This window comes from Chiloscyllium punctatum, chromosome 15, assembly GCF_047496795.1.
Source record: "Chiloscyllium punctatum isolate Juve2018m chromosome 15, sChiPun1.3, whole genome shotgun sequence".
NCBI lineage: Eukaryota > Metazoa > Chordata > Chondrichthyes > Orectolobiformes > Hemiscylliidae > Chiloscyllium > Chiloscyllium punctatum.
Genome location: NC_092753.1, coordinates 54,292,282 through 54,306,478, shown reverse-complemented (window position 1 = coordinate 54,306,478; position 14,197 = coordinate 54,292,282).

Sequence of the window (14,197 nt, the reverse complement as noted above, 5' to 3'; positions counted from 1 at the left end):
ATCCAATCCCCTCAAGATCATATGTGTTTCAGTCAGATCACTAATCATTCTTTTAAACTTCAATGGGTATGAACCCAACCTGCACATTTTATATTCAATTTTACTGTGCCTAGTATTTTTAAGCTGATAATTGTCCTATACCCACTTTACTGCTTTATCCTAACTTCAATTTGTTTCATCATCAAGAGTGCTCTAGCTTTGATAGGCCTCCTTTTCCCCATGTAGAAACATACATAGGTGGTAGCTAAACCACTTCTTGCCAAGATGGTTAATTGTTCCATTATATCTCTGCTTGTCAGCCTTTGTCTTGAATTTACTATGACCATATTTCTTCTGATTTTGCCAAAGTAAGTGCACATCTAGTTAAGTTTTTTTTGTTTTTTTTCTGATGAAGTTCCATTTTACAATATTATGATCACTATTTCTGAGATGGTACCAATTGTGACATTTTCCACTGGGTCACTTCATTTCTCAGGCCTAAATCTAGCAGCACCTCCTTTCTTATTGGGCAGGAGAAATAACCTACCAATAAAGTTCTCCTGAACACAGTTCAAAAATCCTTTCCTGTCTCAACAATGACTGCACTCGTTAATATTGACATTAAGGTCTTCCATTAATAATAGTTCGTACAACTTCTCATAAGGTCTTTTCAAATCTGAGCCTCCATGTGACTGGTGGCCGATAAAATAGACACGTAACATAATAACTCCTTAATTGGTAATCAACTTCAGCTAAGTGGATTCTGTCTTTGGTCTACCAAGAATACTCTATTTCAGTAATATTTTCCTAATTCAAAACTGCTCTCTTTTTACCTTTCCCTATCATTTCTGAGTACCTTGTATCCAGGAATATTCTGCATATAATTTCCCACTTTTTTGAGACCGGTTTCAGTTATCACGAGTGCATCATATTCTCACATGGCTGTCATGTGTGTGGCTCATCAACCTTGTTAACTGCACTCCATGCTTTTTAACCTCAATCTCTTTGTATGCTTTATGATGCCACCTAATTTTGTATTATTTCAAAACCTGTCTGTCCCAGTCATTTGCACTTTGTTTCTACATTATAATATTACATCTTGGGTAACCACCCATGAGATTAAACCTTACCCCACAACACTGGTTAAGTTGTCTGCATGGATGCTGGCCCTGTGCTGCTCACATGCAAATGGGTTCTTCTTGCAACAGAACTGGCCTTAATATCCCAGGAAAGTAAAGCTCTCCTGCATTATGTCTCTAGCCACGCATTAACCTGTCGTAGCCTCATATTTCTACCCTCAGTATAAGATGGCAATATATTTGGACTCTTTATAAACTATTTCTCCCCACTGAAATACATGGGATTTCCATGGAAGTATGGAAATGCTACCCTAAGAGTCAAATGTCCTGTTCATTCTGCAGTATGGTAAAAAGACATTTTTATCACATACTTGCATACCCCAGCATATCCAAAAGCAATTTACAGCAAATGAAATGCTTCACAGTGTAGTCAATGTTGTAATGTATAAGACATGTCAACTAACATGCAAGTTCCCACAAATAGTGAGGTAATCACGAGTTCATAAACGATTTTGTGATGTTACTTGAGTAATAAATATTGGGCAGTATACCAGGGGTAATTCTTCTGTTGTTCATCAAAAGAGTGCCAAGGAATCTTTTAGAGTCATAGAGTCATAAATATACAGCACGGAAACAGACTTTCTGGTCCAACTCGTCCATGACGACCACACATCCTAAATAAATCTAATCCTATTTGCCAGCATTTGGCCCATATCCCTCTGAATCCTTCCTATTTATATACTCATCCAGATGCCTTTAAATGCTGTAATTGTACCAGCCTCCACCACTTCCTCTGGCAGATCATTCCATACAAGCATAACCCTCTGCATGAAAGAATTAGCCCTTAGGTCCCTTTTAAATCTTTCCACCTTACCTTGAACCTATGACCTCTAGTTTTGGACTCAACTACCCCAGAGAAAAGACCTTCTTTATTTACCCTATCTATGCCCCTCATGCTTTTATAATCCTCTTCTAAGGATCACCCCTCACCATGTAGCATCGCTATCTTCTCTGAGGCTTTGAGAAATGGATCTGCTCCAAAGATTAGTTTTGCAACCATTAAATGCAAAAAGTTAAGGTTATTCAAGGGCTGGCTTTTTCAGTGGGTTACAGCATTGACCTTGGGCTCAGCTCCGGCACATGCTGATCAAATGAAGATCTCCTCTCTCTATTCACTGTAGGCATCCTCCGGAAAAGGAGATGAAGCCACATTAGTCTTTCAGGCTAGATTGTAATGAGTGCAAAGTTAGTGCACAAAATCAGCCTCAGTTTGGCAGAAGTTAACTTACAGTTGGAGGACAATTTCATACACCCACTATTTCTGCAGCATTTCATAACATACTTGCATCCTTGGGTCCCATTCCCCGACCTCCTTTACGAGTTTAAATCTTCCCAAGCAGCTCTAGCAAAACTCCCTGGCAGTATATTAGTCCACTTCCACTTCAGGTGCAATCCATCCTTCTTCAACATGTCACTTCTACCCCAAAAGATATTTCAATGATTCAAAATTGTGAATCCTTCTCCCCCGCATCAGCTCCCCAGCCACGCATTCATCTGTTCTATCCTTCTATTCCTACTTTCACTAACCCATGGCACTGGGAGTAATCCAGAAATTACTACCCTTGAGGATATACTTTTTAAGTTTGTGCCTAACTTCCTATTTTACCTCCTCAGGGTTTTGTCCTTTTCTCCTCCTATATCGTTAGTTCTAATGTTTACGATGACTTCCTGCTGTTCCCTCTCCCCTCTCTGAGATACCTTTGATCCTGGCACCAGGGAGGCAGCACAACATTCTGATGTCTCACTGTCAGGTGCAGAAACCTCTGTCTATGCCTCTGACTAGAGTGCCCCCTGTCACAATCAACCACTTGGAACCTGGTGTATCCCTTGTTACATTAGAGCCAGTCACGGTACCAGAAACCCGGCTGTCAGTGCTACATTCCCCTGAAAATCCATCACCCCCTGTATTTTCTAAAACAGCATACTTGTTTGAGTTGGAGATAGCCACAGGAGACTTCTGCATTGCATGCCTTCCTCTCTTCCTTTTCTGGTGGTCATCCATCTACCTGACTGATCTTTCTTTTATTTCTCTCCCTACAATTGCCATCCATCACACTTCCTAGATCCTGTAATTTCCTAGTAGCTTCTAACTGCTACTCCAGCTGAGCCATGCAATCCAATAGAATTTGCAACCAAGCACACTTACTGCAGACATAATCATCAGTAACATGGAAACTCTCCCCAATCTCCCATCCAACAGGAAGAGCACATCACTCTACAAATGGCCATCTTTGCATCTTCACAATCCACAGATGCAGAAAATAGCACAGTCTTACTGCTTTAAAAACACTGCGCCAGGTTAGCTTAGTACCTATGTTTTTATATTTTTAAAGTTTAATCAAGAGACAGGTTTCACTAACAGTATATAATCAAAAATAAACTCCACTCTACTCACTGCTGTTGATTGGAAAACGAAAACCTGTAAGGTTTTCCTTTAAAAGCCTCTTAGCTGCTTCCCTGCTGTGAGCTCTCAGGTTTCTCCAAGGTCAGCTGTGAATTTTGCAGTTGTTTATTTTTCTTAGAACAAACCCTCTGATGTCCAGAGATACTTGAAACCAAACAGCAAAGACAGCAGCTGTACAGGTTACTGCTGAATCAGACAGCAGGGTAGGTTTCTTTCTCCATTTGAATCACTTCCCATTTGGTCTCTGCACATTGTCTGTCATCCTTTTTAAAGTGCTTTTTTTTTATCTGTTTTTTTTCCCCAAAGTTCCAAAACAGTGTAACATCTTATAAAACAGTAATTACTGTTCTTACTGTTATGAAGATGTGGCTGTACTGTACCTTGAAGAGAATTAAAAGCTAGCAGAACTACCTGACAGCACCAAGTGTTCTGAATAAGATAACAATGTAACACTTGGTCGAAAGCTAGATTGGTTGTTTGTGTGGAAATGACAAAACAGATTCAAATTAGGCAAATCAGTTTAAATTATACCCCAAAAAAGACCAAATTCCAATCAAGTTTGAATTTAGTATATTGACAATTTTAAAAGCCAATGACATAATCCAATGCTTTGGGGGTATAAGACCAGGGAAAATTGAACAGTTGGGAAGAGAACTGCCCAGCCAATGACATCTGCAAGCTGCCCAGAGAATAGCTCTCTTAAAGGTACCTTTAATAATCTGTGACCTGAGAAGCATAATCCCTAAGAAGAAGAAAAGAAGAGTCAAGAAGATCCAAATAGAAGATTCGATAGCTGGCTGGTTTTGAAAACTTGAATTTTTAGTAGATCTTAATCAGGGGCTTTTATCAGACTAGTATTATCGAAGGGAAGGTAAAAAGTAGGTTAGAGGAAGGAGTTTTAAATAGTTGTTATACTTTAAAAATGAACAACTTTATTTCTTACTTTAAATAGTCCTTGGCCTCTCAAATTTTCACAGATTACTGCATGGGATAAATCTTTTCTGTGTTGCTGGTTTAAATTAAGCAGGAGAGTTTACGTTGTGCCATAATACTATAATTCAAGGAAACAGCTCCAACACTGAAAATCACCTCAAAGAAGGGGCAGGTGTTGCAATCACAATTTTTTCCTGTCTTCCATCTTGGATTACCTGGAATCATCCACCTTGGGGATCAAAGCCTTAGTTTAATGTCTTATCCAAAGTACATCACCTTCAGTAATGGCGCACCCCTCAAGTACTGAATGGGAGCACCAGCCTTAAATCTGGTGATTAAGCTGAAGATTGGAATTTGAGCTCACAATGTTCTAACCCAACAGTAAAGGTGTATCAACTAACACAAAGGTGATAAGTGATGGCAAAACAACTTACTGTATTGGATAATTCAGAACTAAACTTGAGAAGCATCGATGATTTTCTGCAACTGACATTTAAAGATATTTGTTTGTAGTGGAGATACCATTTTCTGTGATCTTAATGTTAATTGACGTTCCACATCCATTTTATATCTTTAACATTCACATGACTACTGACATAGCAAAACATTCAGTTCCCAAGCCACGAATGTCATCACTCTAAAACTCCATTCCCTTTGTACTACAGCACTTTAACATAGGATGGATGTCAGCAATAACACTACGGTAAATGATATATAAATACCTGAGTCTAAATTCCAGTGTCAGCTGATTTTCAGCATTCCCTTTCAGTGGCAGAGCCATTATCTTGATACCGCTTTCCATGTCACGAGAAAAAGATTTGTAGCTCATGTGGAAAGACGTAACAGAATTGATTTTCTTTGCAATTGACTGCAGTAATGTTACAGATTATAGTGCAACTGTAGCCTGAACACAATTTACCATTATTTGAAAATGAAACTAAAATTACTTTGCAGGGCTATTTTATGAGCATATGTTGCCACTAGGTGAGGCTCCGTGCCAGGAGAGGGATAGTAAAATTATTGCATATATGTCCATAATTAAATAATTTGAGTTTCATATCTATTCAATAGTTAGAAGAACAGGTGTCTGAGCTCCAAGGCAATAATGTAACCTGCAAGCTGGTATAAACATCATAAGCCATAAGATCAAAGCTTGAGTGCTTAATAATATTCTGATAAAATCTAAAATAAAATTACTAGCTTGAATTAACTCTAGGACAAACGGGCTCAGAAATCCAATCATGCCCAGAATTGGGCTAACAGGGATACAGAAGGTCCTGCATATGTTTATGCTGTCAGTTCATGTAATATTTATGCCACCTGATCATTAAATCATGTAGGTATCCTACCAGTACAATCCATGCTACTTATTGTAGTGGTGTAATTATATAAATGGCTAGATTTCAGATGCTATGCCATCACTTATATGCAGCCAGTACTTCTTAAATGTAAAATACATATTACCTGCAGACTTAGCTCTATGGTCTTGCCGCCATATTCAAACACATCTAAGTGCAATAATAAGATGGTGGGGATATCCTTTCTCACAAATGAGATATTAAATTCACAATTCACTGTCTATTGATTCATGGGCAATGTCTACTTAGGGATCATGTTTCTGCCATAGGTCTGCATTCAACTTAACAGCCCAATCCGCTGATCTTTAAGCTCATGGAGCAAGATGTTCCATGATGCAGTTGAATCTGGAGTGCAGACATTGCTTACTTCTCTTTCCTTCTCTGTCACTGTTCTGCCCCATAATTGAAGAAAGCTGAAATACAAAGAGACAAGGGGTACTTGTGCACAGAGGTGCAGCAGGTAATCTGGAAGGCTAATGGAATTTCAAGGGAGATGGAGCATAAGAGTATGGAAGTCTTGCTGCAACTGTACAAGTTATTGGTGAGATCATGGCTGGAGTACCGTGAGCAGTTTTGGTCCCCATTTTTAAGGAAAGATATTTCATTGGAGACAATTCAGAAAAGGTTCACTGGGATGATCCCCAGAATGGAAGGATTGTCTTGTGAGCAAATATTCAACAGATTGGGTTGTATTCATTGGAATTTAAAAGAATGAGAGGTGATCTGATTGAAACATATAGGATTCTTAAGGGGCATGTCAAGTAAATGCTGAGAGGATGTTTCCCCTCATGGGAGAGTGTAGGAGCAAGGGGCATAATCTCAGAATAAAGGGGTGTTAATCTAAGACTTGAATGAGGAGGAATTCCTTCTCTCAAAGGGTTGAGAGTGTTTGGAACTCCTTTCCACAGAGAACTATGGGGGCAGACCCCTTGCATATATATAAAGTTGAGATAAATAGATCTGTGTTCATTGGAGAGTCAAGAGTTATTGGAAAAGTGCAGAAAAGGGGACATGAGGAGCGTTGATCTTACCGAATAGCATAGCAGTTTCAAGGGGCCTAGTCCTGTTCCTATTTCTTATGATATTATCCAACTTGAAAGACATGTAGTCACCATTTTCAACAACTAATAGCAAGTTCCTTTTAGACTTTAATATCAATGCTGCCATGCTTCAATAAGATCTGTCTGGTTAGTGTGAAGGAGACTTCAGCTGAACAAGGCATAGGCTCAGTGAGTATAATCTTGGAAATTTGGTTCAAAGTGGAAATTTGGTGCAAAGGGGACAGAGATGCTTTCACAAAGGTTTACTATAAGAAGTAAGCTTACAAGAGTGAGAGATGAGTGGGAGAGGATAAAAGGCATGATTGACAGTCTGAACTGCAGTAAGACCAGCACATCATCACAAGAGTGTAGGAAAACAAGCAGATTGGTGAGTAGACTGGTGAATATTTCTAGTCTTTGAAGTAAAAGTAAGGTTTTTAGTTTGTGCTTAGGTCTGCAGTGAACTTTCTTCACTCTTTTCTTAAAGAAAAGCTGAGATTGTGTAAGATTGATACTGGTGATATTTAAATTTTATTTTATAAAATCAAGTTATTATAGTTAAGTATAAACAATAGGGAAGCTAGTGTACTTAACTTAGAAATTAAATCAAATATGATAGTGACAGTAAAATGGGTGATGAGTGCTGCTTCAGTATGTGCAAACTGCTGGACACCAATGCAATCCACTCTGCTTTCTGAAGTCAATGATCAGCTACTTCATTTTGTTGATGTTGATGAAGAGACTGTTGTCTTTACACCATGCTGCTTAAGTACTCAATCTCTTTCCTATATTCTGTCTTATCATTGTTTGAGATCTACTCGATAACGGTGGCACCATCAGCAAACTTGTATATGAAGTTGGGGTGGAATTTGACCACATGGTTTTGTGTGTATAAGGAATATAGTGGGGAACTGAGAATGCAGCCTTAAGGGGTACCAGTGTTGGGAATTACGTTGGAGGAGGTGTTGCTACTTTTCTTACTAATTGCAGTCTATGGGTCAGAAAGTCAAGGATCCAGTTACAGAGGTGGGAGTCAAGATCTAGGTCTCAGAGTTTAGAGATGACTGTGTTTGGAATTATGGTATTGAAGGTGGAACTGTAGTCAATAAGCTGGAGTCTGACATCCTTGTTATCCAGGTGAACATAGGGGCCAGGGAGATGGCATCTGCTGTGGACCTATTGAGCCAGTAGGTAAATTGCAAAGACAATTTGGTAGTCTGGAGTTGATGTGAGCAATGACTAGCTTGTTGAAGCACTTCATAATTATAGAGGTCAAAGCCACGGGCAGTAGTCATTGAGACATGCCGTAAGATTTTTTTATGCACCGGAATGAGGTTGGTCTTCTTGAAGAAAGTGTGGACTTCAGATCATAGTAAGAAGAGGTTAAACATGTCTGCAGATACTCCCACCAGTTGGTTCACACAGGATCTAAATGCATGGCCAGGGTCTCTATCCAGGCTGGTTGCTTTCCTTTTGGCCGGTAAAACAGAGGAGTTTAATATTATTTGAATGGAAAAAGACTGCAGGAAACTACAGAACAGTGGGATTTAGGAGTCCTCAACCATAAATTTTAAAAAGGGTAGCAAACAAGTTCAGCAAATAAGAGGAAAGTCAAATGGAATATTGTCATTCATTTCAAAGGAAATGGAGTATAAAAATAAAAAAAACCACTTGTTGAAACTATAAAAGGCACTAGAGCCAGTCCAGAGAAGAGTTTCATCCCACACTTGGAAAGACTGTCTTATCAGGATAGCTTGTGTAAGTTGGGCCTGGACCCATTGGAGTTTGGAAGAATGAAAGGCAAGTTTATTGAAATATGAGATTTATAAAGTACTTGTTAGGTTAGTTGCAGAAAGGTTATTTCCACCTGTGGAGAGTATAAGACCAGAGGGTGTAGTTTCAATAAGAGGTTGCATCTCTCAGGGAATAATGAATCTATGGAATACATTGTCACAGAGGGCTGTAGAAGCTGTGTTATGAGCTGTATACTCATTGTTGAGATAGATTTTTAAATTAATAAGGCAATCAGTATTATGGGAAAAAGCAGAAAAGTGGAGTTGAGGATTTTGAAATCTGTCATAATCTCATTGTATGGTGGCACAGACTCAATGGGTTGAATCGCTTGCTTCTGCTTCCACATTTTATGGTTTTATGGTGTTATGCGCCCTTACGTGTTTTCTTTTTCCTCTCCTGGAATGGCCATTTGAGAGTTGAAAAAAATATGACCACCTCTGAAGCAAGGATATTAGTAAACCAGAGAAGGTTCAGAAAAGTTTTACCACAACATTGCTGGGAATGGAGTGTTTGAGATATAAAAATAGACTGGAAAAGTTTGGACTTTGTCTCACTGGAGCATGGCAGGTCGAAGGGTGATCTTACTGAGGTTTATAAAATCATGAGAGGCATAGATAAGGTGAGTGACAAGGGTATTTTCTCTTGGGTGGGGGAATTCAAAACTAGGCAGCATATTTTGAAGTAAAAGGAGGAAAATTTTAAAAGAACATGAGGACACCTTTTTTACACAGGGAGTGATTTGTGTGTGAAATGAACTGCCAGGGAAAGTGGTAGATGCAGGTATAATTACAACATTTAAAAGGTATTTGGGTAAGTTAATGAATAGGAAAGGTTTGGAGGGATATGGGCCAAGCACAGGTAGGTGGATGTAGTGTAGTTTGGGAACATGGTCGGCATGAATTGGTTGGACTGAAGGATCTATTTCCATGCTATATGACTTTATGACCTGGCCATCCAGATGCAGTGTCTACTCCCTTACAGTTGATTTTGCAGCACTCTTTCAGAATGCTTGTGGGCACAAGCTTTGAGTAGATGGTCCTAGCACTGAATCTGAAGGTTACAGTGTTTGGCTAATATGCAATCCAGATACAATTGCAGAATTGAAATGTGGTGATGCCACACTTTGTTTTTATTCATGCATTCATGGGATGTGGATGTTAATGGAGGGTCAGCATTCATTGTCCATACATAGTTGCCTTGGAGAAAGTAGTGGTGACCTGCCATCTTGAACCATTACAGTCATTTGCTGTAGGTAGACCTATTAAGCCATTGGGTGGGATTTCCAGGATTTTGACCAAGCAACAGCAAAGCTACAGTGAAACATTTCCAAATCCATATGGTGAGTGCCATGGAACGGAAAGGGCAGCTGTTGGTGTTCCCATACATCTGCCACCTTAATGCTTGTAAGGTACAAACTGCTGCTGCTGAGTGCTTGTGATGGAGGGAGTGAAAGTTTGTGGATCTGGTGCCAATCAAGCAGGCTACTTTGTCCTGAATGTGTCAAATTCCTTGAATGTATTGGAGCTGCACTAATCTGAGCAAATGAGGAATATTTCATTGCACTGCTGACATGTGCTTTATAGATGGTGGACAGACTTTGGGGAGTTAGGGGGTGAATTACCTACTGCAAATTCCGAGCCTCTTATCTGCTCTTGTAGCCACAGTATTTGTAATGGCTTTTCTAATTTAGATTATGGTCAATGATAACTCCAAGTTTGGTGATATTGGAGACGTCCGTGATGGTATTACCACTGAAAGTCAAGGGGTGATGATTAGATGTTCTAAAGGAGATGATCATTAGATGTTACTTGCCATTTGTCAGCTCAAATTTGTCCAGGTCCTGCTGCATTTGGATGTAGACTGTTTTAATATCTAATTAATGGGTAGTGTTGAATATTGTGTTATCATTAGTGAACATCTCCATTTCTGACTTTACAATGGAAGTAGCATTGACCAAACAGCTGAAGATAGTTTAGCCTAAGACTGTCCCTAAGGAAGTCCTGTAGAGCTAAGGTGACTGACATTCAACAACCACAAACATCTTTCTTTGTGCTAAGTCAGGTAAAGTTGCCATAATCGTAATAGACCATAGATTATGCAGTGGGTTAGGGAATAGGGTTGCCTTCTCATGAGATACAAAGATGATGGTGTTTTAACCTGAGAGTCACCATGTGTCAGTCAAGGGGAGAGGTTGAGAAGGAGACTCCTTCATGGTAACCTCAGCTGGTGTGAGATTGAACCCAAATTGTTGTATCACTCCCAATTGCAAGCCAGCTCTGCAGCCAACTGAGCTAACTGAGGCCTTTTGTGCTAAGTATGACTCTAATCAGTGAAGAGTCTTTCCAATTCTCATTGACTGTATTACTCCTAGAGCTTCTTGATGCCATATTTTGTCAAATGTGGCCTGAATGTTGGGGGCAGTCACACTCAGCTGACCTCTGGAATTCAACTACAGAGGAACCTCAATTTTCTAAACGAGACGGGCGGGCAGTATTTCGTTCAGGTAATTGATTATTCGGATAATCAATCTGACCTTAAACAAGGGAAGCCATACTGATCTAACACTGTGCTCGACCAGACAGTTTGTTTAAATCTTTAATTTTGATGAGTCTGCTATTTAAACAAACTAATCTTTGCATTCTACAAATTGCAGGTTAAACCGAGAAGGACTAATTCCTTACCATCACATAAATATATGAAATCCCAGCATTAAACAAGGTCCCGAATAGCTTCGACAATCAGAAAAGCAATTGTCAGTTTCTGCTGAACTCAGTGTCGTGATAGAAAGACTGAAGCATCGCCTCACGCGTGCATTTACTTTCGCTGCCATTTTTTTCATGTACAGCCTGGTAAAGTGACAGAAATAAAGCACTTATTTTTGCAAAGGGCTGTGTAACTAACCCTTATGTAAAAAAATTCCAGTCACTGTTGCTTGAGGTGCTTATGTTTCTTTGTTTTTGCCAGCATTTTCACATGTTTTTCAGTACAGGTAGTCTAAGTTCACTTACCTCATTTATATAATGTTCTTACAAGACCTTGAGATCTTGTTCGGATAATCCGAAATTGGGATATTTGATATTCGGATAACCGAGGTTCTAATGTATTTTGTTTGTGTTTGAACCAATGCTGTAATGAGCTCAGGAGCTGAGTACCCCTGGCAGAATTACTATGACACCAACTGATATTATTACCAGACAGGTCAGATCCCAGACTGAAATTTGACTTATTAGATCACAGTTTGCTTTGTTTCAGTATTAACAGGGTGATCTCTTATTGAGACAGAAGCACCCAATGTTGCAGACTTTATTTTATCAATGAAACAGAATTTTGTTAAGCAAAAGAATTGAAGACAAAACAGAACAAATCAATATTTTTCTTGTAACACAAATTAAGAGTTTTTAATGCAATAATTTTATAATTCTATTAATTCCAACACATACCTTTACAATTTTTTTTAAATTCCCTTGCGCAATACTTAGAACAGGATCCCTTTCTCGAACACTTTGATAGTTTAACTGAACTGTGATTTTTAACACAGTTAACAACTGTGCCTGGAAACACTGATAGCTTATTTCTGTAGCTGTCATACACCTAAGTCTAAATTAATTAAGTTTTGAGCCCCTTCAGGGTGTTTCTTAAAAGTTTCATCCTGAGATTATCACTAAATTCTTACTCCACAGTAATCTAATTTACTATATTCTCCGCTTCTCAGGAGCACTGGATCACCAAGTAAGGACTTCACAGAACTGCCCAAAACTTTGAGGTACAATTGTCTACCTTGCTAAGGTATAAAATCCTAAAGTAAACAAAAAACCATTAGGTTGCCAAAGTAGCTCTCCAAAATAATTATAAAATAACTTTGGCTACAGAAATACTCAAATATTAACTTCACACACATAGAGCATCCATAGTCACTCAGTACAGATGGATCAAATGGCATCTTCTGTATTGTAAAATTCCATGATTCTATAAAAATAAAATACAACAGATGATTGAAATCTGAAACAGAAAACAGAAAAAGCTTAGCAAAATGCAATGGGTCTATTTACATCTGTTGAGTGAGAAACAGAGTTAACATCTTTATGTTAATGTTACTAACTCAAACTTCAAAATGCCCAATTTAAAATAAGTGACATTAATATGTATAGATCTGGCAGTTCATATCACAAAACCCAAACTGAGCAACAATGAGCAGGTTGTTGTCAGCAGGTGCTGCTTTATGACACTGCTGATAACACACAGGTGACTCTACCTATTTCTTAATATCATGTGGCTATTAGCCTTAATATCAGGTTGAAGACTGCTATTCAGATTGGCCATGAACTGCATTTGGAATTCCCTTCTTTGGTTGGGCTGCTTCAGGACTAAGATATTGATCTTCTTTCTCATAGACCTTTGGTCTTGTAATGATTTGGTGCTAGGTGGATCTTCATCCTGACTGAACAAGTTAATAATATATCCAAAGGCATCAGTCCCCCACATAGATTGAGTGATAGAGACATCACCATTTGGCCCAAAAATCACATAATTCTGGAGGTTCTAATAGTTTATTCTAGGATGTCTCTGTGTGGTTTGCATTTCTCTTTCTCAAAGAAAACTCTCTTGAGGTTAAATGCAGGTTAGTGGGCAGGTAGGAGAAAGTGAGGACTGCAGATGCTGGAGATCAGAGTTGAAAAGTGTGGTGCTGGAAAAGCGCAGCAGGCCAGGCAGCATCCGAGGAGCAGGAGAATCGATGTTTCGGGCATAAGCCCTTCTTCAGGAATGAGGCTGGTGTGCCAAGCAGGCTGAGATAAAAGGTGGGGGGGGGGTGTGGAATTTGGGGGAGGGCGCTGGGAATACGATAGGTGGAAGGAGGTGAGGGTGAGGGTGATAGGCTGGAGAGGGGGTGGGGGTGGAGAGGTCGGGAAGAAGATTGCAGGTCAAGAGGGTGGTGCTGAATCCGGGGATTGGGACTGAAGTAAGGTGGGGGGAGGAGAAATGAGGAAGCTGGAGAAATCTACATTCATCCTGTGTGGTTGGAGGGTTCCTAGGCAGAAGATGAGGCACTCTTCCTCCAGTCGTCATGTGGCCAGGGTCTGGCGATGGAGGAGGCCAAGGACCTGCATGTCCTTGGCAGGGTGGGAGGGGGAGTTAAAGTGTTCAGCCACTGGGTGGTTGGGTTGGTTGGGTGCGGGTGTCCCAGAGGTGTTCTCTGAAACGTTCCGCAAGTAGGCGGCCTGTGGTCGACGATGCTCTCCACCACATCTCCTCCACTTCCTGCACCTCTGCCCTTGAACCCCTCCCCTCCAATCGCCACCAGGACAGAACCCCACTGGTCCTCACCTTCCACCCCACCAACCTCCGGATACATCATATCATCCTCCCTCATTTCCGCCACCTCCAAACAGACCCCACCACCAGGGATATATTTCCCTCCCCACCCCTATCAGCGTTCCGGAGAGACCACTCCCTCCGCGACTCCCTCATCAGGTCCACAACCCCCACCAACCCAACCTCCAGTCCCGGCACCTTCCCCTACAACTGCAAGAAGTACTTGCGCCCACACCTCCC